The sequence below is a fragment of the Cydia fagiglandana genome, chromosome 10 (genome assembly GCF_963556715.1).
Source record: "Cydia fagiglandana chromosome 10, ilCydFagi1.1, whole genome shotgun sequence".
NCBI lineage: Eukaryota > Metazoa > Arthropoda > Insecta > Lepidoptera > Tortricidae > Cydia > Cydia fagiglandana.
Genome location: NC_085941.1, coordinates 15,750,862 through 15,775,066, shown reverse-complemented (window position 1 = coordinate 15,775,066; position 24,205 = coordinate 15,750,862). Strand labels below are relative to the sequence as shown.

Sequence of the window (24,205 nt, the reverse complement as noted above, 5' to 3'; positions counted from 1 at the left end):
ATATACAAAGAGCTTTTTCCTTGGAGATATGAGCATTAATCTCTGAATCCCTGATTACGGGGCAAGCCTGTCCGACATTTTATTCTTGTTTTATTACACGAATTTCCTTGAGTCCTAATTACTTCTACCCCACAACTGACTTTATAACGCGCAATTATATTATAAATACAAACGAAAGAAATAAAAAATGGGTAAACCGCAAATAAATAGGTTACAGACATAAAAAAGGCTACATACGAGTATCTGCGTATATTGTGTATACGTAAGTATAGGATATCTACTGTACACCAACTTTCTTAATAAATATTGTCTGAACAAACTTCGAGACAACTCTGCACAATAATCTACTTAAGGTTTTTACGTCACTCTCAGCCGTAATTGGTCAAAGTTTCTGATTCGTTGCAACTTAGTCACCCTCGTCTTTGTTTAGCTATTCCAGATATATATCCAGTCTGTTACAGATTATTGATTTAAAAATATCACAAGAATTATAGGAGGTTACAATAATAAGTAGTTATAATAAGTACCCAGAAGTTTATGGAAACATTCCGCATGTGTGCACATCTCTACTTCGGAGTAATTGCTTTACACTTCAATTTGTAAATTTGCTGAGCCTACATACGTAGGCATTAGCCCGTCACGCGTCACGCCATTAAGTTTGACCCTATTAACGCGTTAACAAGCTTTAATGAACCATTAACAAGCTTTATGTCAATCCAATGACACAAGGACGTTGACATATGACTAGTTTAGAGCAACGTTGTTGTCACGTAGACAAGAACGACCATCATATATCATGATATGCGTGATAAAACGGTGTCCGTCACTTTCTATCCCGCGGTATTAAAAAGTGACAGTTATTTTATCATACCATATGGATAAAACCATCCAATAATACGCCGGCAATCTATTATATTTATAGATAGACTACTTATTTAATATTTTAATTCAACTAAGAGCGTTTAAATATACTTGACCAATGTGAAATCAGCGTTAAAATTTAGAGACTATATAATTTCCATATTTCAGCAGCTCTCGACGTTTCGCATTAATAATTAAATGACTGCTATGACAGGATTCACAAGTGCTATGCGACATTATTAATATTGTTAAATATTCGAAAAGTTGCATCAGACGTGGAATTTGGGATTTAAGAAATTAGAGAGAAAGGGATAAAATGGTGGTTTGTGTTGTGGTTATAATATAACGGTGACCTATTTTAAATTTTTGGTAGGATAAATAGTTCTAGCGTTTGTATCGGGGAGACGTGACAGACACTGATGTTAAGGGGATTGAGAAATACTGGAGGCGAATAAGTTAAGAAGCTGACGCCAAAATGGGAGGATTTAAAATATCCAATATAAATAATCTATACCGACGGCACAAATAGGCAACTATTGATTCTGGCTATTTATAATGTTTGCTTAATTTTGGGTTATTTAAGGCGGGATTCCAGCAGTGCACTGTGCAGCACACTGCTAGAATCCCGCCTTTAGAGTAGAGACACTCACACGAATCACATAATACTTAAAAAACCCCAGGAAATCGTCCAACCTTGATACCACGGGAAACAAGGAGCATATAGAAGTAACAGTAAAGAGAGGGTCGTATAATTGATACCTGTCAATCGTTCATAAAGATATCTTTGAAAATAATTAAGGGTTAGATTGGTGAAAGCCGTGTGAAGGAACACGACACATCGCTTCGTCGTAATAAGTGGATAAAGAAATTGGAAACAAATGAAAAATAATCAATCAATAAATAATTAATAGTAAATTAGCTTTAAGCCGACCACTGACTAAAGGGGCCCACTGATTACCAGTCCGCCTGCAGTCTCTGGCCTTATCGGGCGACCTGCCGTCCTAGACCAATAACGTCCACAAACATAAGCGATTATTGCCGGCCGGCAATGGTCTGCTGCCACCTCTGCGACTACAGACGAGTCGTCATTTTCCCACCGTACGGCCGCCTGCCGGCAATAGTCTGATATAATTTTGACAGATCCCTACAAATTGACAGTTCGCCGGACGATGTTAGCCTGTCAGTTAACCGCAGCAGGCCACACATTAACAGTTCTATTTCAGATTTTGGACTGACGGCTATTCGGACTACGGCTCGCCGATTCCGGTCAGCGTCGACAGATATCTGCCGGACAGTCCGTGGCCTGCAGGCCAATTTACACACACATTATCAGTTAGCCGGCCGGTGGCCTGTTGGCCGTCATCTGTTGTCAGTCGAGAGCCTTCAGTTTCGTGTTTTTCAACTAGTTTAATTTTTTCCTCAAAATGGACTGTCGACGTCAAAGATAATGTTTACACTTTTGGACCTTATTCCTTTGTAATAAGGCAAAAAATGTAAACCTATATTTTACTACTACAGTGAAACCTGGTTAATTGGTTACTTGGATAAATGGAAAACCTCAATAGTTGCAACCAAAGCTCTGGTTCTGGTCCTTTGGAACCAAAGGTCCTCTATAATTGAAATTATGAAACTTTTTTAGTTATTTTATTAGTTACATGAAATTTGATTTTGATGTTTTTCTTATGTTTGCCTCCGTAATTAAACAGATTGCATAAAGTAGTTACCTACTCTATAATTGTAACAGTTCCATTGTTTGGTCCTATTTATTATTTCTACTAGTAAAATAGGATGTACTTTAAATATTTATTTATTTCATTATTTTATACTTTATTGCACAAAACAAGTTAAAGGTACAAAAGGTGGACTTAATGTTTTAAGTTATTCTTTACCAGTCAATTACTGGCCCAACCAGAAACTATTTTACAAGCTTTTATTACCTAACTGACTTTCAAATCTGAGAAGGACGAAGGTTATCAATAGGGAATATTACGCGAAACTCTGCGTAGGGGGCGCCAGACCGTTACAGAAACGAAATACTACCAGAAAAAGGTGACGAAGTGGATTACTATATCTGGTGATGTACGTAATTTTTTTGTTTGATTTCTTGTAAATTATAAAAATCTATTACAAGGTATCAAACAAAAAAATCACTCGTAAACCGCCCAAGTGGACCTAATACTCGTATTATGTAGAAAAGGTTTTAAAGAGTAGAATGAATAAAACAAAAACATAACAGTAAAGTATTTTCATTTCTTTCAATTTGGTATACAAAGATAGCACCTAAATAAGAGCCGGTGTAAGTAAAAGTAGGTTGAATCCGCAGCTTCTAACTCCATATCCTTTTTTTGTAATAATAGTCACATAGTAGGAGAATTGCAGGTAGGTAATATCGCCACGCCACGCTCTGTAACGCCGAACACAGTTTGCTCCAGATATTCTTTGAACTTAAAACGGAATGAATTAATGTTGTCATAATTCGGATCCAACTTGTAGCTGAAGAATTTCAGGCATTGATCTTATCTCTTGTCTAAGCAGGTACTTCGGTTAGGTTAGGTGAGGTATCTCCATACTTGCGCTAGTGTTCCTACCACGTGTCTTTATAGCTTACTTTATAGAATCAAATCGCACAATTTTTGCAGAATGTCAGTCATGAAAAAAATCAGAATTGTGATATTATGTTTTCGATTTTCTTATAAAGGTATTTTTCATAGCTAGTCTTTTCATTGCTAGCTGCCGTGAACGCCAACGATAGTATACCTCCCGGCGTTATCTTGAGAACTATTAAAATTTTAACCAGTGTTTTAGGTAATATTGGGAGGCTAATTTCCCTATTTGAATCTTTGAATGCTTGCTCCTTTTTTTCTCGGTTACACTTCCAGCAATCAATAATCATGTCTGTATTTTCGAATATATAAGCCACGCAAATACAATATGTCACATTTAAAATTAATAGAGAAAAAATAAGGTTTATGTTATAATTCTCTTTACGACATTTATTTTTGACTGACAGTAAACAACAGTTGCGAGGTAACAACATGATAAATAAAGAAAAGTCTTGACAAACTAGATACATGCAACCTTCGCATTGTTGTATTCAGGCCTTAAAATTGTATAAATTTTATACTGACATCTGGTGACGTAGTTTGCACATTCGGAATAATTTTATTTCAATTTGACAGAAGCCCTACCGTATTTAAGATTAATAAGGTCTACTGGCCGTAAATTGTGTATGAAATTACAAGCAAATATCAGCCTCAAAGAATTAAGTATTGGATCCGTGATGTTCGAAGACAAAAAGTCGTATGCTTATATTGCTTATTAGGGACTATGAACTCTTAAGTATTAGGAATAAAATAGAATTTACTAATGCTGTAACGTGAGTCGATCGCCGGCCGGCTACCTCATGATGTGTGTTTGACTGGACTCGAGGCCACGGACTGTCCGGCGGATATCTGTCGGCGCTGACTGGAATCGTCAGGCGGCCACACACGATCAGTTCGTGTAAGTCGTCAGGCCGAAAACTGACAGAAAACTGTTAGTGTGTGGCCTTTTGCGGTCAACTGACAGGCTGATATCGTCCGGCGGACTGGTAATCAGTGGGCCCCTTAACAGGCCGCCGGACGATATCAGCCTGTCAGTTAGAACAAAAAATTTACAGTTCCGAACAACTGACCGGCCGATATCGTCCGGCGGACTGTTAATCAGTGGCTTTAAACGCGCGCGTCTTTGTATATTTATGAGCCAGATTGCCGTTTCCTTTGTTTCCCTACAGTTTAAACAGCATAGGTTTTAAACTGTTCCAAGAAACCTAAAGGTCGATAACATCGCATGTTGTATTACCTACATCAGAACTGCAGAAGCAGACAATCGCCTGTAGGGCAATAGAATAAATTCACTAGATGATTCAATCGTTTCGCAATGTCGCGTGTGGGATTGTTAGACACATCCATCGCATATATAGTGTGCCCAGGAGGTTTAAATTTTTTTTTATGATATTGATCTGGTTTTGATACGTCCGTGACGATCTTCTTAATGATTGGCGCGCAACTCACCCACGACTTTCGGCCCGATTCTAACTTTAAGATACGTCAATTAATAGATCTAGAAACGATATTGATTAGATATGTCAGTGTCAAACAAGTGTCAAAATTGACATTTCTTCAAACATAAACGTCACTTTTGACACTTGTTTGACACTGACATATCCAATTCATATCGTTTCAATATCTAGTATTTGATGTATCTCATTGTTCGAATACGGCTGTTTTATTCCGTTTCGCATGCACCAATCGGTGTAAGCAATCTTCAACGACGTATCAAAATAAGATCACAACCGTAATAATCAGAATCAAGCTCCAGGTTTGCCAATGTGAGTCTCGTGATCCGTAAATGTATATAATGTTAAAATCCAGAGAGGAAAATTGGGGAGTTGGGTGAGTTTGTATAAAACGCGGCGTTCTCGCGCCGTCGTCCACTTTCGTCTTAATTAAACGAGTAATTTACGATAACTGTTACTAAACTGAAAATTAACGATTTTCAGTCGATTTCAAGACCAATAAAACCGGACAACTGCGAGTCGGACTCGCCCACCAAGGGTTCCGTACTTTTTAGTATTTGTTGTTTTAGCGGCAACAGAAATACATCATCTGTGAAATTTTCAACTGTCTAGCTATAGCCTGGTGACAGACAGACGGACGGACGGACGGACAGCAGAGTCTTAGTAATAGGGTCCCGTTTAACCCTTTGGGTACGGAACCCTAAAAAGTAAGACAATGTTGCCACTGCAATCATTTGTTTATTAAATAGTAAATTCCTTTTTATAAATAAACACGCTAAGATAATTTATTTATTGGTAATTTTATTCCTACTGATAGCTAGTGAAGTGGACTGTATGATGAATTGGTGATATAATGGAAACACGTAGATATTATACAAATATTATAATTAAATTATTTATGAAAGAATAACAAGAACTTAATAGATAGGCGGTGACAGGCAGACTGATTGTCAAACACAAATTAAAATACTTCACAAACAATACGTTCGAAGGAGGCCGCGTGCCAGCCAGTCGCTAACATACCGGACCCCCAGTGGAACACTAACCACTGGTGGCTACTGGCTGAGGCGCGGCCTCCATCAGGATAAGTTTCCGGGCCGGTCTGCGCAGCATGCCCCCTCTGGTGTGGACGTCTGCCACGCGGACCGCTCCGTCGGGTCCTAGGTAGACCTTTGCTACCCTTCCTAGTGGCCACAAACCACGAGGGAGGGTAGGATCGGCGATCAGCACCACGTCACCCTCACTAAGGTTCCGCGAGTTGTTGTTGGGTCCCCTTGTACGTAGCATCGGTAGGTATTCCCGTAGCCATCGTGCCCAAAACTGATCTGCTAGGCGCAGCGTTCTCCGCCAGTCACATCGTCGGGATAGGTCTGCGTCTGTCAGCGACGTGGTCCATGGGACGACTGATGAGGAGCCGAGGATAAAATGGAATGGTGTCAACGCCTCTGGAGCATCTGGGGAAGACGGGACATATGTAAGTGGCCTGGAATTCACAATTGATTCGGCCTCGAGTAGGAGTGTTGACAGGACCTCTTCCTTCAGTGGTTGATTTGTTAGGCAAGATCTGAGGGCTGCTTTCACTGTCCGCACAAGCCGCTCCCAAGCGCCTCCCATGAACGGAGATGCCGGTGGGATGAAGCGCCAGTCAATTTTGTGGTTAGTGGCGTATTCTACGACCGAGTTGTCATGTAGGGAGCGCAGTTCGCGGGAAGAGCCAACAAAGTTAGTCCCGTTATCGGAAAATATGGTGGTGGGCGATCCTCGGCGAGCAATGAAGCGTCTGAGGCTCATTATAGCGCTATCTGCAGTGAGTGAGTTCACGATTTCGAGGTGAAGCGCTCTGGTTGTGAGGCACGTATATAAAGCGATGTATCGTTTCTCGCTCCGTCGATATAGCGTTACCAGAATCGGGCCAAAGTAATCAAGGCCTACGTGAGTGAATGGTCTTTTGTGGTGATCAAGACGCTCTGGTGGTAAGTTGCCGATCTGAGGTTGGATAGGTTTCGTGTTCCATCTCTTACACTTCAAGCAGGCGCTTGCTACGCTACGGATGGTTCCTCTGGCTCTTAAGATCGAATATCTTTGCCGAAGTTCATTCAAAACGAGCTCGTTAAATTGATGCGCGGCTTTGATATGTTCGTGGAGGATCAAGAGTCGTGAGATGTAGTGGCGGCCGTCGAGAATCATGGGTGATTTCATCTCGTCGTTCACTCCCGGTGCGGAACTTATGCGCGTGTTTTGTCGTATGAGGCCTTCTCCATCCAGTGTAGGCGCCAATTTCCTAATCCGACTATTATTGGGCACTGACTTCGAAGATCGTAAGTTCGATAATTCCTCAGGGAAACTCTCTGTTTGTGCTTGACGGACCAACATTTTCTCCGCTTCTATCATGTCTGACGGGTGAAGCTGGTGGGGAGACGTGGTGTTGTCAGTGTAGAGTTTGGAATTTGGATCTATTGGCCGAGACAGTTTAAGCCGGAATAGGCGTGCGCCTTGGAGAAAACGGGCAGTGGCACGTAGTAAGCGTAGCCAGGAGCTAAAACGCGTTGGGTCAGGTAATGAATTCGAGAGTGGGGTGTCGAGGAGCAGAACCATCAGATCCGATTTTAACTCGGGGTCTGATGAGGTCTCTCCCTCGTCAATGACGCGCTCGGTCGGCCAAGTGCAAGACTGTTCAACAAGGAACTGTGGACCGGTGAACCACCGATGAGTTGCGGTAAAGTCAGTTCGTTTTGGTTTTGTCGCATCGTCAGCGACGTTGAGAGAGGTAGGGATCCACCTCCAATCGGATGGATTGGTAGTTTCCAATATCTCTCCCAACCTGTGTGCCACGAAAGGTTTAAACGCGCGAGCGTCACTCCGGATCCACTTTAGGACGGTGGTTGAGTCAGTCCAGAAAATGGTTGCGGAGGGCTCAAAACGATGGGCTTGCAGAATTGTTTGCGCAAAACGCGATGCGATAAGCGCGGCTTGTAATTCTAATCTTGGGATGGAAACCGGTTTTAGGGGACAGACTCTGGCCTTACTACCGATGAGAGCTGTCGATACAGAGTCATCGCTGTAAGTGAAACGCCAATAGGCGACGCAGGCGTAGGCTTGTTCGCCACCGTCGGCGATTACGTGCAACTGGACGTCAGACAAGTCTGACCTGACCATGTACCAGCGTGGGATTTTTATATTGGCTGCAATCTGCAGCTGTGCAAACCAGTCTTTAGATTCGCTTACGCACATTTCAGGTAAGTCTGTGTCCCAGCCAACGCCTGCCCGCCATAATCTTTGAATCAAAATGCGACCCCAGATGACGACCGGCATCAAAAAACCAAGAGGGTCATAAACTTTCATGACGTTCGATAAAAGGATGCGTTTTGTCAAAGTGCTGGTCGGTATCTGGGGTACGGCACGAAACCCTAATAAATCTTGACGTGGGTTCCATTTAACACCCAAGACGCCGACGTCACTACTAGGAGGCAGGTAAACGTCAGAAGTTGCGTCGCTCCGAAGTTCCTTCGGGACAAGAGAGAGTGCCTCTGGATGGTTGGACGTCCACGCTCGCATCTCGAAACCACAATTCTTATGCACTGTGACAACGTCGGCGGCTAGTTGAGCTGCGTCAGCAACGTTTGTGTGGCTCCCAAGGTAGTCGTCCATATAGTGGTCGTCAATGATTGCTTTGCAGGCAGCGGCATAGTCAACTTCGTGCATCTTCGCGTTTTTGTTTTTTATATAGAGGGCGATGAAAGGACTCGAAACTGCGCCGAAAATCATTGACGACATGCGGTATTCCTTGAGGTCGCCGTTCTTGTCACGCCAGAGAAAACGTTGAGCATCCCTGTCCCTTGCGGCAATCTTGATCTGGGGAAACATCTCCTTGATATCGCCATTCAAGGCTACCGCACCTTCTCTGAAACGGAACAGGATGTCAAGTAGGGGCGACAATAGGTCAGGACCTTGCAGAAGCAGACTGTTGAGGCTTACGCCTTTTGTTGTGGCAGCCGCGTCATGGACTGCTCTCAGCTTCTTCTTCTGAGGATGATAGACGCCAAAGATAGGCAGGTACCAGCGAATGGAGCCATCTGGGTTGACGCAAGAGGCATTTGGTGCGGGTCGATGGTGATAAGTCTTCGAGTCACACTCTTCGGCATAGTTCTTGCTGATTATGTTGTCACGTATAACGTGAATGTTAAATAGTTAACGCACGCAAAGTTATTTGTTGCCTGAGATATCTTTATTTTATAACTACTTACGCTCATTGAATAATAAAAGTATTTGTATTTATAGTAAACAAATACTTATATTTTGTCACCTACTATTAATTTTGACTTATACTCTCATACGTATAATAATAAAATAACTATTCTTTCTTCAACGCACAGACAGATATCCTACGCTGTGATAGGTATTTTATATATACGTACGGCCGACCGGTCCCGGCCGCTGGTCACCCCGCCCTTCCGTCGCGCACCGCGGGAGACCCCGCGCTCGCGGGCGCCGCGGCCCGCGACATTCCGCTCTCAGCATTACTACGCACAGGCTGCGTCTCCTTATATTAAATCCTGTCCGCGGAGCGATCGCTACTGCGCGGACGTGTTAAATATTTAATTTGAATTTTAATTAAGTACATTAAAATCAGTGATTCCCATATTGGGTAAGTGTTGCATTAATCATTTTAACCTGCCTAAGTTGTTTTAGCCAATTGATGTAACTTAGCAACCGAGAAATACCGCTAGCTGTAACCTTTGGACTTTCTTTGTCTAGATTGTACACGTGTTAATATTCGAGGCTATCCATACATTTCATTTAAATTTCTTCATGTTTAATAGTGGGAAACATTTGTATTGATTAATGTGAATCAGTAGTGCTGTAGAAATAATACTAATTTCATAATTTTAGACCATAAGCTTTTCTCCTGCATAAAAGGGCTGTTGTTTCTTCTATCCTTACATTTCTATTTCTGTCTTTTCCGCTTTTTCTTCGCAAGATGATTTTGCCCGATTTAATTGCGTGTTGCTTTTGCTTATAAATAATACCTAAGATGTGCTACAGCGCTTGTTTTTAGAAAATAAAAGATATCTGCTTAATTCGCAACACATGTAGGCGTTGTTTATAAGGAAAGGTTCGCTTAATAAATATAATCACTCTTTTACTGTGCTGCACCGCTTTCCTCTTGTAATGTTACGAGTATCTGATATTGCTACAACCTAATACTAGCGTTACCTGCGGGTTTGCTTACGCAATTTATTTTCAAACCGCTATTTTAATTAAATTAGTACCTTGTCTGCCATACTGTAGTACAATTATGCCAGTATCTGATGCTCGTTTCACCGCACCGCTTTTTCATGTACCTGGACTGCCCATCACACTAAATGATTGCTTCATTGTAAATAAATACCCACCCTTGTTAGTGCTAGCGTGTGATGGTTACCAGTCCAGGGCGAATATTGAACAAAGGCCTAATTTTACTATTGGACGCGTTCCAGGAACTCCCTGCGGGTTGGCATTTATGCCACCACGACCTTGGGCTTGATGAAGCCTTAAGCGCTACCTCCGATGGCTCAGCTACCGTCGTGAGCTGCCTCCGTGTTGACCTTGGATGACCTTGACCTTGGTTGACCTTGACCTTGGCTTCGCCTCATCTCTTGGCCTTAAGTCAATCTCCACCACGCTACGCACACCCGAGGGACGTGTGGTATTGTACTGGAAGACCGGCCAACTCTCTAGTAGACAGACCCAGAATCTAGGCTTCGAACCCACTCTTGTCCTAGCATAATTTTTAGAATTAGTCTTAACTAAAATAGGATTAACGCCTTAACTTATTAAATAAAATCTTACTTTACTACTCTAAGCTATAAACTTAATTACTAGGCTCAAACTTAATCTAAACTTAATACCTACGACTTACTTATATATAGAAATTGAACCTTATCTTTAAACATTAAACGAGATAGTGTATGTTAGAATTAGAGTTAATTAAATAAATTGTTATTTTAGATTTCAATATTCTTGATTATTTACGTCCCAATAGTATCTCCCCAGGTAATAAACGCTTAGGTGATATATTTAGGTGACAGTTTGGCGCCCAACTGTTTTGTTTTAGATTTTGGGTCTACCTGAGGGTTGGTAAGTTTTCTTTTTATCAGCATTATTGGTGTTGGTGTGTGCATGTCGCAGATTAGTAAATACGTAGTTATATAAGGTATCATTACTTTAGTTAAGTATTATTAAATCGCTGTAATTTCATAGTCTCATTTCCTAGTTTTTATCACGCTCAATATATACTTAATCTGATTTTTGCAATACTTACCTACACTTATATAGTAAAAAACAAAAAAAAAAAAATGTCTCGCCCAATTAAGTACTTACAATTGACTAAGTCAGAATTAATTTACGAGGTAAAAATACGGGCAGAGGAGCCTAAGGATAAGGTGGAGGAGTTAAGGCAGCAAATATCTAAGCTTGCGATTAGGTACCCAGCAGAAGAAATTCTCGATTCTTGTTATGAGTTTGATGATGATATCGCCGGTATAAAACACACTTTAGCTAAAGCAGCAATTAACGTAGCTTGCCTCAAACAAGACCCCCATCAAAAGAGTTTACTCGAACGTACCCAAACTTACCTTAACCACATTTATCACAGGCTTAATAGAATTAGTCTACTTCAAGCTGCACCTGAAAAATTAACCTTGCTACACGAGACACAACAGTTCTTTAACGAACAATGGTCGTCCCTTCAGGAAATCTTGGCATTATTACCTCAGATTGTCACTCAGCCTGCTTCTATTAAATGCAATACAGCCCAAGTTACTCCTGGAATTTCAGGCCAGGGTAACTTAACTGATGATTCCAACGAACCTCTCACTGACGCTGAAGCCTCAAATGCAGACGGTATAAATAATTATAATATTAAAGTTACTTGTGACCGCGGTCTAAGCTCAGATATATCTAAACTCAAATATGACGGCAAGTCTTGTGTTCGGGCTTTTATTGCACGCGCTAAAGAGTTCCGCCTTGCTAAAGATGTTACTGATAAGAAGATGCTTTCATTGGCTACAGAAATATTTACTGGGGATGCTTTACACTGGTATCGCAGTGTTAAGGATTCTGTTTATTCCTGGGAGGATTTGTTGATTATGCTAAAAAATGATTTTGATGCAGCAAATTTTGATTATCTCATGCGTAGGGAAATTAGTAATCGTAGCCAGGGTCCCACAGAGTCAATCACTGTTTACCTAGCGATCATGCATGGCATGTTTAGTAGATTAGACACAATGCCCAGTGAAAAAGAACGGCTTGAGATTATTTTGCATAACATACGCCCTTGTTACTCGAGCGTTCTTGCTACTTGTCCCAACTTAAGCTCGCTTGCAGACTTGCGCACCCTTTGTAGGAACTACGAACAAATTAAAGCTCGGTCTGACAATTTTAAAGAACCACCTGCGGTTACTTCAACTACACTAGCTCCGGAGTATTCCTACCAGCCTAGGAAGGACGTTACAAAGAGTAGCCCAAGGGCCGGCCCTACTAACTACCAGACCCAGCCCACTGCAAGCTACTCACAAACGTTCGCTAAACCTAGCTTCAATAAAACCCACAACGTATCAGCTGTTACAGACAACAAGTACTGCTACCGTTGCCGTGTCAATACACATTCAATGAGGGAATGTACAGCAGAGCGTACTATAATCTGTTTTAAGTGTGGCCTTCAAGGCTACCGTTTTCCTGAATGCCCGCAGTGCAATCCCTCAAAGAAGAAGGAAACTTGTGCCATCGAATCGTCTGTTGAAACGGTTTCAAAAAACTGATTGATGAAAATTGTTGCACACCACGACACGAGAATTCAGATTGGAAAAATTGGCTCGTGACCATTCGTCATTTCTTTAATACTTATAAGGTTGCAACAATTTTCAATTCAAAACCCACGGACGATCCTCGACCATTCATTAAAGTAACTATTACTCCTGAGCTCGAAATGTACGGCCTCTTAGATTCCGGGTCCGCTTTAACTATTATTAGTAACGAAACTTATATGCATCTCTCTAAAACTAATTCAGACTTAAAGTTAATACCTAATGTAACAAACATCACTGCAGAAGGTGGCAACAAGTTACACTGTCTGGGTTATGTACCATTACCAGTTAGTTTCAAAAACAAAACCCATGTATTGAAGGTCCATGTCATTGCCAATTTAGAAAATTCTCTCATCCTCGGCATTGACTTTTGGAAAGCATTCAAACTTCTGCCTGATTTGCTAGACAACATTGATTATCTTTCCCCTAATGAATCTAAGTCTACTGAAATAGCTTCTATCCGTCAGGATATACACCTGCATTCCTACAATAACCTTGAACCCTCGCAAAAACTAGTAGCAGATGAAATAATTACACGTTTTAATGACATTTCGTTCGAGAAAAAGGGCCTTGGTAGAACATCGTTAATAACCCATCGTATAGATACTGGGAATGCGGAGCCCATCAAGCAAAGATATTACCGATTGTCACCTGAAAAGAAACGGATTATTGCTGAACAGGTCGATGAAATGTTGTCGTTAGGAGTTATTTCTCCTTGTGAAAGTCCTTGGTCTTCTCCAGTTTTAGTCGTACGTAAGAAGGACGGTAAGCCGCGCTTTTGTTTAGATAGTCGAAAACTAAATTCGGTCACAAAGAAAGATGCTTATGGTTTACCTTATGTCACAGAGATCCTAGACAATTTAAAGAACGCAAGGTTTTTGACTAGTATTGACCTCTCTAAGGCATTTTGGCAAATACCTATCCACGAGGCAGATAGGGAAAAAACTTCATTTTTTGCGCCAGGTCGTGGAACCTTTATGTTTAACGTCACAGCTTTTGGTCTCACTAATGCTCCGGCAACGCAGCAAAGATTAGTAGATTCCCTCTTTATGCCAGACTTTGAGCTTAAGGTCTTTTGTTATCTAGATGACATCATTGTCATAAGCGAAACTTTTGAAGAACATGTCTCTATCCTTGGGCGTGTCCTTGATAAACTTAAGAACGCTAATCTTACAATTAATGCTGAAAAGAGTAGATTCTTTAGGGACTCTTTAAAATACCTTGGTTACGTTGTCGATCAACAAGGCCTGCGGACGGATCCAGACAAAGTCTTAGCTGTGGTAAACTATCCGGTTCCAACTAGTAAAAAGGAAGTAAGAAGCTTTTTAGGTGCTGCTTCCTGGTATCGGCGTTTTATACCGAATTTTAGCACCATAGCAGGGCCTCTCAATAAACTTACATCAACTAAGAAGTCGTCACCACCCTTTGAGTGGACGACTGATGCGGCTGCCGCTTTCGAAACTTTGAAAAAATGCCTCGTCCAGGCACCTGTCCTAGCTTGTCCTGATTTTAACCATCCTTTTGAAGTCCACACGGATGCCAGTAACTACGGCATTGGCGCTATGCTGTGTCAGTCTATAGGTGGTGTGGAGCACCCGGTTGCTTTCATGAGCCGAACACTTACAGGTCCTGAAAAAAATTATAGCGTTACGGAAAGAGAGGCTCTTGCTGTAATTACAGCCCTTGAGCACTGGCGGTGCTACCTAGAGAATGGACGTACTTTTACTGTATTTACTGATCATTCTGCGCTCAAATGGTTCCTCTCCTTGACAAACCCTACAGGCCGCCTAGCTAGATGGGGTGTTAGGTTATCAGCTTTTGACTGTATTATTAAGCATAGGAAAGGGAAAGACAATGTAATACCAGATAGTTTATCTAGATGCGTCGTAGCTGCTGTAACAACCTCTACTACCCCACCTGCCACTACTGATAACTGGTACTTGGGCATCTTCAGGGGTTGTTTAAACTCTCCGGCCAGTTATCCGAACTATTTAGTAGAAGGGAATAAATTGTACAGACTTATGAAAAACAAGAATCCTCTTACCTCTGAGTTCAATTGGAAGGAGGTCCTTTATTCGGAACAACGCGTAGATGCGCTGTCTAAGTGCCATAGCGAACCAACTGCTGGTCATTTCGGGGTTTTCAAGACATACAAACGCGTCAGTCTTTCTTATTATTGGCCTAAAATGTACGTGGACATTGTCAATTATGTCGCTAATTGCGAGGTCTGCCTTGCTCATAAAGACCCTACCCACGGAACCCTTGGTAAAATGGGCAGACCTAAAGACTGCCGCAGGCCTTGGCAAGTAATTTCCGTAGATTTAGTTGGACCTTTGCCTACTAGTAGGAAACAAAACAGTTACATTTTTGTGGTAATGTGTTGTTTCTCAAAATACTGCCTTATGTTTCCTTTACGTCGTGCTACAGCTGAGGCTACGTCTAAAATACTCGAAGACAACGTGATCCTAGTACACGGGGTACCTCAAACTATTATTCTAGACAACGGGTGTCAGTTTGCTAGCCGGGAGATGGATAATTTATTTAAAAAGTTTAACATACCAAATGTCCACTTCACTCCTAAGTACACTCCCCAAATTAACTCGGTTGAAAGGTACAATAAGACTATAGTCACCGCCTTATCAACATTTGTGGGAGACGACCAGAGAGCATGGGACGTTAACCTTCCAAAAATTCAGTTCGCGATGAATACTTCCACAAATGAAGTAACTGGCCAAACTCCAGCGCTTCTCGTGTATGGTCGTCAACTTGTTACGTGCGGGTCGCATTACATAGATAATGACAACCCAAACGAGTTGATATTTGCTCCCAGAGAACCTTATGCGGAAAATCTTGGACATTTAGCCGTAGTTTTTGACCGTGTACAGACAATCTTATGGCGAAGTCACCAAAAGAATGCTGCAAGGTATAATACTAGACGCAAAGATGTTGAATTTCAGGTCGGGGACATAGTTTTCAAACGAAATTATTTCCAGAGTGACAAGGGCGCTTACTTCAGCAAGAAGCTTGCACCCAAGTTTCAGAAATGTCGAGTGAAGGCTAAACTTTCCCCCTTAGTTTATGTAGTAGAGGACATGTCAGGGCGTGATTTAGGTGCCTGGCATATTAAAGATTTTAAAATATCTAATAAGGCCTATACACCCTGATTTGACATCCCCGTGTAGGGACGGGTGAAAGAATACGTCTCCCTACCGCCGCCAGAAAGCGTGACGTAAGAGCCGTCTGATCTGAGCAGCTGCGTTCGTAAATTTTCATAGAAACAGGCTGTAGTTTATAATTACTTAGTTCTAGTTAAGCAATAGTTAGATTATTGTGACGATTTTTTTTTGCTTTGGGTCACCCTGTTAATAAGCCTTCACCAGAGTCATTCTGTTCCTTAGAAGAATGCCCCAAACTGAAGCGGGTGGTGACTTCAACGTCTAGTTTTAACCATTTAAACATAGTGATTTAGGCGGATTTTTATTAGGAAAAATCCTATTCCGAAGAGAGGGGGTACTGTCACGTATAACGTGAATGTTAAATAGTTAACGCACGCAAAGTTATTTGTTGCCTGAGATATCTTTATTTTATAACTACTTACGCTCATTGAATAATAAAAGTATTTGTATTTATAGTAAACAAATACTTATATTTTGTCACCTACTATTAATTTTGACTTATACTCTCATACGTATAATAATAAAATAACTATTCTTTCTTCAACGCACAGACAGATATCCTACGCTGTGATAGGTATTTTATATATACGTACGGCCGACCGGTCCCGGCCGCTGGTCACCCCGCCCTTCCGTCGCGCACCGCGGGAGACCCCGCGCTCGCGGGCGCCGCGGCCCGCGACATTCCGCTCTCAGCATTACTACGCACAGGCTGCGTCTCCTTATATTAAATCCTGTCCGCGGAGCGATCGCTACTGCGCGGACGTGTTAAATATTTAATTTGAATTTTAATTAAGTACATTAAAATCAGTGATTCCCATATTGGGTAAGTGTTGCATTAATCATTTTAACCTGCCTAAGTTGTTTTAGCCAATTGATGTAACTTAGCAACCGAGAAATACCGCTAGCTGTAACCTTTGGACTTTCTTTGTCTAGATTGTACACGTGTTAATATTCGAGGCTATCCATACATTTCATTTAAATTTCTTCATGTTTAATAGTGGGAAACATTTGTATTGATTAATGTGAATCAGTAGTGCTGTAGAAATAATACTAATTTCATAATTTTAGACCATAAGCTTTTCTCCTGCATAAAAGGGCTGTTGTTTCTTCTATCCTTACATTTCTATTTCTGTCTTTTCCGCTTTTTCTTCGCAAGATGATTTTGCCCGATTTAATTGCGTGTTGCTTTTGCTTATAAATAATACCTAAGATGTGCTACAGCGCTTGTTTTTAGAAAATAAAAGATATCTGCTTAATTCGCAACACATGTAGGCGTTGTTTATAAGGAAAGGTTCGCTTAATAAATATAATCACTCTTTTACTGTGCTGCACCGCTTTCCTCTTGTAATGTTACGAGTATCTGATATTGCTACAACCTAATACTAGCGTTACCTGCGGGTTTGCTTACGCAATTTATTTTCAAACCGCTATTTTAATTAAATTAGTACCTTGTCTGCCATACTGTAGTACAATTATGCCAGTATCTGATGCTCGTTTCACCGCACCGCTTTTTCATGTACCTGGACTGCCCATCACACTAAATGATTGCTTCATTGTAAATAAATACCCACCCTTGTTAGTGCTAGCGTGTGATGGTTACCAGTCCAGGGCGAATATTGAACAAAGGCCTAATTTTACTATTGGACGCGTTCCAGGAACTCCCTGCGGGTTGGCATTTATGCCACCACGACCTTGGGCTTGATGAAGCCTTAAGCGCTACCTCCGATGGCTCAGCTACCGTCGTGAGCTGCCTCCGTGTTGACCTTGGATGACCTTGACCTTGGTTGACCTTGACCTTGGCTTCGCCTCATCTCTTGGCCTTAAGTCAATCTCCACCACGCTACGCACACCCGAGGGACGTGTGGTATTGTACTGGAAGACCGGCCAACTCTCTAGTAGACAGACCCAGAATCTAGGCTTCGAACCCACTCTTGTCCTAGCATAATTTTTAGAATTAGTCTTAACTAAAATAGGATTAACGCCTTAACTTATTAAATAAAATCTTACTTTACTACTCTAAGCTATAAACTTAATTACTAGGCTCAAACTTAATCTAAACTTAATACCTACGACTTACTTATATATAGAAATTGAACCTTATCTTTAAACATTAAACGAGATAGTGTATGTTAGAATTAGAGTTAATTAAATAAATTGTTATTTTAGATTTCAATATTCTTGATTATTTACGTCCCAATAGTATCTCCCCAGGTAATAAACGCTTAGGTGATATATTTAGGTGACAATGTCGTCTATGAATTGTTGAAAGGATGCGGCAAACGCTGGGTCCTTTGACATCTGTCGCTCGAGTGCCTTGAAGCATGAGAGTGCCTGTGGGTAGCTATCTGGTATAATTTTCGGTAGCTCCTCCTTCCAAGGCAGGCTAACTTCAAAATGGCTATCGTCAAGTTGGTGAGCGGATGATTCCAAGATGTCTACAGCCCGTTGATCCTCGCTGTTTTGACGTGGGACCTTTTTTGTAATACCCAAGGCGTCGATGTCGTATTGGCATTTTATAAGTGTATCCAAATCTTCCGTGACGTGATTTATAAATTCAAATGGCTTCGACGACAAACAGTGTGCGCCATGGAGTACCCAGCCTAATAAGGTTTTGGAGGCAACAGGGTCGTTCTTTTTTCCGCACCGCACTTCGCGACTTATGGATATATACCAGTCAGGCGCGCCGATTAGGACGGTGGGGTAAGCAATGTCACATGACAGTTCGTTTGCCAGACCTGACAGATGATCGTAATCCGTGATATTAATCGTGTCTGGATATCGTGCGCGAAGCCCTAAGGGTTCCACGGCTCGCGCGTGTTCGATCAGGTAACGATCGGGTCGGTCGCGACCGCGTACATAAAAATCAACATAACTTACGTCAAGTTCCGCTGTCATATTACAAACACCTTCAATGCGAAGACGCTCCGAGCGGGTTGGCTTCGCGCCGATGCGTTTTGCCACATCAGCGTCAATGAGAGATGACACGCTGCCGTCGTCTAGCATCGCTGTTGTCTCGAACGCACCGTCAGGACCCTCGACTATAACCGGGACCACTTTCAGCAGGCCTCGGGGATGTGGGCGTGAAGTCGTTGGGCAGGATCCTGTTGCATTAATTGAACAATCAGTAGTATTCGCGATTTTGTCGGAAGGTTCGATTTCGTTATGTTGTTGGGTAGTATTTATATTGACAGGACATGTAGGGTTGACAGAGGAAGTCTGAAGACAGATGTTCTGTCCGCTTGGAGCTGCGTCGGGATTGCCGTCGGCTGTCTCTGTGCCATGGAGGAGTGCGTTATGACGTCTAGGGCATCCATCGACACCGCAACGTTTCGCGCGGCAATTGTTCCACGTGTGTGGCTTAGACTTGAGACAACGGTAACATATTTTAGTTTCTCGGACCCAGCGCCATCTGTCGTCACATGTTAGTTTTAAAAAACTCTTACATGTTTTTATCTTATGCGATCCTTGATTACAATATGCGCAATGCTCAGATGTATTCCCGCTAGATACCGTAGCGTGTATTGTTTCCTTTTTTAACGGGAATTTTGGAGCATTAGTGCGTGGTACATTTGAATGCGTTGGTGGCGTTGGCGCCTTAATTGTACTGTCAGCAATAAAATTATATTTTAATTGTTTGTCAGCCTCGGCTAAGAGAAATTGTGACAACAATTCAAGTTTTGTTAGACTTTGTTGTTCTGGCGCGTGAGCCGATGCGTAGTCTGTAAAACGAGATCTAGTGTGCTCGCTCAATTTTACTAAAATGCACCGAAGGAGCTCTGGAGATGATAAGTACTCATTTTGTTTGAGCAAAGTGAGCGTTGTAATAAAATTACGCAATTTATTTGCTAAACCATTTAAGTCTTGAGGAGAACTTAGCTTTGGAGTGTTGCGGAGCTCGGCGACCTCGCGGGCGACCAGAAGTTCCGGACGGGCGTACGTCTGCTCCAGGGCCTTCACGATGTCGTCGGGCGAGCCGCAGGTCCACATGAGCGACGCGACGGACTGGTATGCTTGTCCGCGGACTGCGTGGTTCAAACGGTCTAAGTTTTCTGCAGCTGAAAAATTGCGTTTTGTACGTTCATAACTACTTTTAAAAGCCATCCATTGTGAAGTCTCACCCGAAAACGTAATTAGCTCGGGCTTCTTTGGCCTGTTTGAAAGTGAGTTTATAGCTTGGGTTAGTTTTGTAATAGGGTCTGAGGAGGAATGTTCAGATGATACTGGTAGTCGTGGTGCCACTGTGTCGTAGTTGTATGTTAAGGGCGCTTGAGTGGGTTTCGAGAGGGTTGCTTGGTTGACAATAGGCACGTTGAAAGATACCGAGTTGGCGGTGGCGGCCGGTTGTAAACTAGGTCCTCGAGCGTTACTCGAGGTGACAATCGGTGCCCCACCAGGCATATTTCCATGAGTTGCTGATGTAGTCATGTTAGCATTTTGTTCGGATACCCAAGTCGCAGTGCGCCTTTCGGCGTTGCGATCAGAAAAATACGAACTACGAGATTTGGCAGACTTATCTGAAGCTTCCAGAGCGGCGATTCTTGCTTGCAGCTCCGTCTGTTCCGCCTCGAACTCGAGATTTGCGAGCTTGCGCTCGCGATCCTCTTGTTGACGAGCGAGTTCGCGCTCCGCCTCGGCCTGTTGACGGGCGAGCACGGCTTGTTGACGAGCGAGTTCCCGCTCCGCCTCGGCCTGTTGACGGGCGAGCACGGCTTGCTGACGCGCGAGTTCAAATTCGCGCTCCGCCTGCTCCCGATCACGATCCGCCTGTTGTCGAGCGAGTTCACGCTCGCGCTCCACCTGACGCCGCATTAGGTCCGCTTCAAGTGCTAACTTCTGTGCGCGAACGGTCGCCGAAGAACGCGTTGAGTGTGTGCGCACGGTATGCGATTGCTTACTGTGAACACTAGAAGCGCTTTCAGTTGGTGCTTTGACATCGCCTTGTGCGAGCGTAAGCGAGCTAGTTCGAGCATCTTGGCGTTCGGCAGCGGGCTTCGGTTGTGCCGCGCTGGTTGGAATGTCGCCCGTCGTTTGTATGTTCGAACTACCAGGCAATGCCGAAGCACCTTCGTTACTCGTGGCTAAACCCGGCCGGGCGCTGCGCGGTGAACGATCACGCCGTTCGCGCTGCACCCGGTCGGATTCCGTAGCCGTCGGGTCTGCCTTTGTCTTACTACGTGTTTCCACCATGATGAAAAATGTACGTAAGTAATGTAAACAATGTTTTACAATGAAATGAAAATATACAATGACTTACGTGAAAAAATTTGACAACTGAATTTCGATGGAATGGTAAAACTACGGCGAGAATGGACCAAAATGATAGCTAGTGAAGTGGACTGTATGATGAATTGGTGATATAATGGAAACACGTAGATATTATACAAATATTATAATTAAATTATTTATGAAAGAATAACAAGAACTTAATAGATAGGCGGTGACAGGCAGACTGATTGTCAAACACAAATTAAAATACTTCACAAACAATACGTTCGAAGGAGGCCGCGTGCCAGCCAGTCGCTAACACCTACGATTTAAAAAAGTACTGTTATTTACTTAGTTGTACATAAATACAAGACGCGTTAGTAAAAATTGTCAACATTGTCTTACTTTTTTTGGTCTTGAATTAAGATTTTCAGTATAATGCAAGTTTGTTAATTAAAAGTAACTAACATTTAATCTGTATTAACCGCCCAACGATTGCATTAACATTTTAATTTATTATAGCGAAAGCTGTAAAATTCGCTTAGGCTCAATAATAGGGCGTAGCACGCAATCGCACGATTACGAGTAACTGAAGAAATTAGGCGATCATTCAACGTAATATGAGACTAATATTTAAATGGGCACAATACAATGGGCATTGTTATAAACTTGTTCATTGTTTCTTCAACTAAGATTCAACTCACATTTATTTATTTATTTATAAAGGAGTTTACTATTTATTTATTTATCAATATTTATTTATTTATTTATATATTATATATTTATTTATCAACAGTAGGAATCATACATACCTTTATATTTATTTTACCATAGGACAATCATAACATGGATCAATTCAATCATGGCTATTATTATACCTACTCGGATCGGAAATAATAAAAGTACCTACACAGGTACAGTCGCCGTCAGATATATCGGAGCGGCCAAGGTGTTCACAATATCTGAACAAGCACTCTAACTCCTTGACAATAGAGGCGTGCTCAGATATTTGTGAGCACCTTGGCCGCTCCGATATATATGATAGTGACTGTACTAGGTTCCGTTGCTATAAATTAATATATAGAGTGCTTATAAGTTTTATATATGTAAAACTTCTACACGCTCTAATTTCTTTGTATTACAATTTCGTTTTAAAATGAGAGAGTAACTATGATTGTACGGCTAGGTTCGTATTCGTAATGAAATTCTACTGCGCAAAAGGATACTTTCCTTGAAGGAAGAGTTTATTTTTATCAAGGAAATGGTTCAACATTTGATACGAATAACAAGTTTCTTTATCCCCTAGCCGCCCACACGTCAAACCTTGCCAAGCAAAATGAAATTTTATTCTGTCAACACAAAGTTCAAATTAGAATGGAACAAGAGACCTTTTTATAGGTCTCTGGGCGGCTAGAGGATATTTTATTTCGATTTCATGTAATTTATCCATATTGGTAGTTTATAAGATTCTAAAGTTAGACCGAAGGTAAGTCTGAAACGAGTTTCATAGCACACGCAGTGCAAGTGTGTTATTTATACCTACGTCATAATTTCATAGACGTTTGACGTTCAAAATAACACTTTTTAAATACCTAATAAAAACACTTGAAAAATAATCTAAATGGATAATATTGTATCAAAATACTACACTATTTTCTGAGCATACTGAGTGTAGATACTCTACGCTAAAATGTAGGTAGGTACCTATGTTATATGCAAAAACAATTTTTGGAACATAGCAGCTAAGACATTGCAATAGTTATGTGAACCCCGCATGTAAGGTACAGGTGTATCAAATTGCGGATACACTTACTAAGGAAAAGCATACATAGTAAGAACACAATATCGAGCCGAGACTGAACAGACATCATTAGATTACATTTGTATTATTAGTGTCCCGTACAAAACTTTGTTCACGGAACACTTATGGGATCACTTCGGTCTTGCAATTCAGTTATTTTAGTAAAAGCTTTGCATTACGCCAGCTACTAAATTTATATGCAAAGGTGCTAAGCTATTAAAAAAAAGAAGGAAAGAAAGAAAATACATTTATTTACGTCAAACCAAACCAATTAAATTACATACAGAACATACATGATGGACGTTAAAAAGGACCCCCAAAAGCTACGATAAGCCGCAGCGCTGATTTTCAGTGGGGACCTAACTTATAATTAACTTAAAACGAATAAGGAATACAGATGATAATGATGATAATCAAATTAAAATAGGCAATATATACCTACAGGAAAAAATAAATATGACAGGAACTATTAAAAGATAACAAATTTATGAGCTATTGTGCAAGTACATAACACGTAGTGGTGCCATAATTTAATTTAAAATGCGAAATGCGGCGCGTTCTGGGAATCTCTATTTCTGAATCCCTTTCTCTGATACGGATATAATAGTACATTATTGTCGAGGCTCGGAAGTAGCTACTTGCAGGCTGAGGATTCGTTTTAAACGGACGACCTTGGGAGTCCGTTTAATTGAATCCGAAGCCAGCAAGTAGCCTTCCAGCCGAGTCATATATAGTGCTTTTCTCAAAAATGGTGCAAGAAATATAAATATCATAGAAATATTTTACAAAAGCAACGTTCTTACATATATATTTTGACAGAAAAAAGCCCTTGCCGCCATTTTTATTTTTTTTAATAAAAAAATAGAAGTGTATTTTTCTGCCAAAAATACGCCAACCTATTTGAGACATCTAAATAGTCGCGGTACTAATCATCTGTTCAGCTGTTTAATGGGCCTGTGCCTTCATTTGATATGGTCATTTCAACTTTTAAAAAGTTTGGAACTCGACAAATAATGGAATTTGTATGCAACATTGCAGTCCCAAAATCGAGACTGCAATGTTTTTAACTTTTTAATTTTTGACTGACCATAAACTACGCGCTTCGCGACCTATTTTTTAGACGGCAAAGTCGACTTTGCCGTCCATTTTTGAGAAAATACATTTACCGTGGCGTAAAAATAGTTTTGTAGGTATATATTTACCTACCTACACAAATTATACAATGCATCTACACATATTTAGGAAGTATGAGGATCTACAT

At 41.4% G+C, this 24,205-nt stretch overlaps 1 protein-coding gene across 2 annotated transcripts in view; it reads right to left on the bottom strand.

The window, feature by feature from the left end:
• Positions 1 to 24,205, bottom strand: part of LOC134667954 (5'-3' exonuclease PLD3-like) — a 78,151-nt gene that overhangs the window by 39,963 nt on the left and 13,983 nt on the right. The window lies entirely within an intron of this gene.